The following is a 4,322-nucleotide window of genomic DNA, read 5'->3' as shown; positions in this document are numbered from 1 at the left end:
AGGTATTGCTCGACCTTATGCCGTCAGAACAGCAGGATTACGAGACACTGGCCGCTGCTTTGGTCAACGGGTCTCTACTGACAGCATGCGAGACCGACTGGCCCGCCGGCGCCGCCAAGAGGGCGGGACCCTGGGAACCTATGCAGCAGACGTGCACTTCTTTGCACATCGTGGCTACCCCACCTTTGATCCAGCAGCTCGTGACGAGTTAGCCCTGAGTGCCTTCATCCAGGGGCTCACCCCAGAGAGGTTGAAGGAGCACCTCCGCATCACGGCACCTACAGCCTTCAAGACTGCATTGGAAGAGGCAGAGTGGGTGGAGGCTGTGATGGCCCCACACAACCAACCAAGACCCCGAGTGCGTCAGGCTGAGGTCCACGCAGATGAAGGAGACGTCGAAAGAGGGGTCGTCTGCCAGGCTTGTCCGTCACCACGCCGAAAGCAACCAGGCCGATGCCAACCACCCTTCAGACCCTGGTCGCCTCGTGATCCATGCTACCGCTGTGGAGAAGCGAGGCACAAGGCCCGTGACTGCCCTGCCCCTGCACCACGACGCCGTAGCACTCCCCAGTCGGAAAACTAGAATGGGGTGGCACCGCGGGGAGACTGCTACCCAGCCGACCGACCATATCCCCCATTAAGAACTCTTCCCAGATCGGCAGAGTGGGCCACGCACACGGTCTCTCTCTTTGTTGCTCCATTGGTGGACACCGCTGCTGGGCCCTTGTGGACACAGGGTCCACCATCTCCATTGTGCGTCCAGGGGTGCTGCCAGAGACAGAGTGGAGGCCCACCACCCGTAAAATCAGAACTGTGACTGGGGAACTAACCAGCATGCTGGGGAAGAGAGCACTGCAGGTGCGGGCAGGGAAAGTTGCAGCCACCCACGAGTTTTGGTTGGCTGAAATACAAGACCCTCGCATCATCGGGCTGGATTTGCTGACTCGCCGGGGGGCTCTGGTCGATGTGTCGAGTAATGCCATTCACCTTGGCACAGAGACCCTGGCCCTCCGGCGCCGTCCAGAGAGGAAGGTGGGACGTATCCACATCCAGCCAACTCCACCTGTCACCATGCCGCCGCCGCCCCCATCTCCACTGCCAACCGAGGGGATGACGACACTGCCTAGCCCACCAACAATGACGACGACCCTCATCGAGGCTACCGTTCCTCAGACACCCTCGCCGGACACTGTTGCCGCCATCCAGAAGCTGTATCAGCGGAGCAGTGAAGGGCTGGACCCTCAGCAGAGTCAACAGCTGAAAGACCTGCTCCAACAGTTCGCTGAGATTTTCGCTGCACGCGAAGAGGAGTGCACCCAGACCAACCTGGTGCAGCACACAATCGACACTGGTACAACCCCACCCATTAGACTGCGACCCTACCGGTTAGCGCTTGCCAAGCGTGAAGCTGCAGAGCGGATGATTCTAGAGATGGCTGCGGCCGGGGTGATAGAGCCATCCAATAGCCCTTGGGCCGCCCCTGCCATCCTGGTCAAAAAGAAAGATGACACCTGGAGGTTCTGTGTGGACTTTCATCGGCTGAACAATGCAACTCGCAAGGACTCCTACCCCTTGCCCCGCAATGACGACGCTCTGGACCACATCGCAGGTTCACAGTGGTTCAGCTCACTTGACCTACGGAGCGGTTACTGGCAGGTGGAGCTGGCACCAGAAGCCAGACCCAAGACGGCCTTCACCATCGGTCAGGGACTCTGGCAGTTTCGTGTGATGCCCTTTGGTCTCTGCAATGACCCCGCCACGTTCGAGAGACTAACGGAGAGGGTGCTGGCTCACATTCCCCGCAACCGGTGCGTGGTTTACCTTGATGGCCTTCTGGTTCATGCCGCTGACTTCGAGCTTGCCCTAGAGAACCTCCGTCAGGTCTTCCCAGCCATTGGGGGGGCGGGCCTGCGCCTGCACCCCAAGAAATGCCACCTCCTTCGACGTGAGACCAAGTTTTTGGGCCATGTGGTGGGGGCAGAGGGCGTGGCCCCTGATCCTACTAAGGTGGAGGCGGTCGAGAAATGGCCAGTTCCGCGAAACGTCAGCGAGGTGCGCAGCTTCACGGGGCTCGTCTCCTACTACCGACGTTTTGTCCGCAACTTTTCCTCCGTTGCCAGTCCCCTACACCGTCTCACCGAGAAGGGACGGGAGTTCCACTGGGACGACAACTGTGCAGCCGCCTTTGCCCGGCTCCGCACCGCCTTGATCACTGCACCCATCCTGGCCCTTCCTGATCCTAAGTGCCGCTTCATCGTGGACACAGACGCCAGCAATGTGGGGCTGGGGGCCGTCCTGTCTCAGGAAGTTGCTGGGGGAGAGAGAGTGGTGGCTTACTACAGTCGTGTCTTGAGCTGCCCTGAACACAATTACTGCATTACACGACGCGAGCTCCTGGCGGTGGTCGCGGCGTTCAATCATTTTCGCCCCTATCTCTATGGCCAGACCTTTCTCCTGCGGACGGATCATGCGGCCCTGATCTGGCTGCTCAGCTTTAAGGAGCCCGAAGGCCAGGTGGCTACGTGGATTGAGGAGCTGCAGAGCTACGACTTTGAGACCCAGCACCGAGCCGGGCGCCTGCACAGCAATGCAGATGCCCTCTCCCGTCGTCCCCGCAAGGATTGTAGACATTGTGAGCGCCAAGAGGAGCGAGACAGAGCAATCCTCCAAGTATCCACCACGCGGCAGGTTGAGCCAGAGGAGGCGTGGCTGATGGCAATGGACAAGCAGGAGTGGCAAACAGCGCAGGATAGTGATCCCACCCTGGCCAGGGTGGGACAGTGGGTCGACGCCAAGGCACACCCCCACTGGCAAGCTGTCTCTGCCATGTCGGTGGAGACCAAGGCCTACTTTTCCCAGTGGGCCACCTTGGCCCGGCGTGATGGACCGTTGTACTGAGTCTGGCAAGCGCCGGGCCGGGGAAGAAGTGTGTGGCAGTTACTGGTGCCCAAGGACTGGCGCCAACGAGTGCTACGGGCAGCCCACGGCTCGGTGGGGGCAGGTCACTATGGGGTGGCAAAGACGCTGAACAAACTGCGCCAACGGTTCCACTGGGCCGGATGCAGGCATTACACTGAACTTTTTGTGCACTGTTGTGATGCCTGCACTGCCAAGAAAGGACCAACCAGACGCTCCCATGCCCCTCTACAACAAGATCAGGTGGGGGCCCCCCATGGAACGGGTCGGTGTGGACTTTCTTGGCCCATTTCCCACCACAGACAACGGAAACCGGTACGTCCTTGTGGCCATGGACTACTTTACCAAATGGTCTGAGGCGTATGCGGTCCCAGACCAGAGCGCTGCCACTACAGCCGAGCGGCTGGTGTGTGAGATGTTCTGTCGGTTCGGTGCGCCCGAAGAAATACACAGCGATCAGGGGCGGAACTTCGAAGCACAGGTATTCGCTGAGGTGTGTCAACGCATGGGGGTGAAGAAGACCAGGACCACGCCCCTCCACCCCCAGAGCGACGGACTGGTGGAGAGGTTCAATCGAACGCTCACAACACAACTCGCTATTGTCACCTCACGGCACCAGCGAGACTGGGACTGTCATCTACCCCTGGTCCTGTGGGCGTACCGGTCGGCGGTACAAGAAAGTACCGGGTGTACACCGGCCGCGCTCATGTTCGGGAGAGAACTGCGGACCCCTGTGGACTTAGCCTTTGGCACGCCCCCGGGTACTGACCTTCCCAAGATACCCGGTTTTGAGTACCTGCGGGACCTCCAACAACGTCTGGCCGAGGCACAAGTGTTTGCTCGGCAGCATCAGGAACAGGCAGGTGCAAAAAAAAAAGCGGGCATATGACACTCGTTGTCAGGGCCGCTCCTTCACCCCAGGAGCAAAGGTGTGGGTCTTCAACCCAATCCGGAAGAGAGGAGTCTCCCCCAAGCTCGCCAGCCAGTGGGTGGGGCCCTGTGAGGTGTTGGAGCAGCTTTCAGATGTTGTGTACCGGGTGAAACTGTGTGTCCGGGGGCGGGTGGTAGTTCTGCACCGGGACTGTTTGGCACCTTACCGCCCCTTGGCTGAAGAACCTGTAGATCAGTTTAGCCCATCCGGGACGGTCCCTCCTACACCCACAGGCCCTACCAACCGGACAGACAGTGGGGAACAGGGACCCGTGACCCCGCGGCGGCGGAGACGGCTTCCCCTTCGCTATAGGGACTTTGTTGTCGGCTGAGGACAGGCGACACGCTGGAGGGGGTAATGTAGCGAAGTTGCTACCCCGTCAGAATTGTGCCAATTGTCCTGGTTTACCCATCAGGCACTGCGTGCAGATTGTCAGTTGTTATTAAATGTTTTGTAAGTGTTTTATGTGGTTTTA

This window comes from Lampris incognitus, unplaced genomic scaffold, assembly GCF_029633865.1.
Source record: "Lampris incognitus isolate fLamInc1 unplaced genomic scaffold, fLamInc1.hap2 scaffold_62, whole genome shotgun sequence".
Lineage (NCBI taxonomy): Eukaryota > Metazoa > Chordata > Actinopteri > Lampriformes > Lampridae > Lampris > Lampris incognitus.
Note: the sequence above shows the minus strand (reverse complement) of the source record.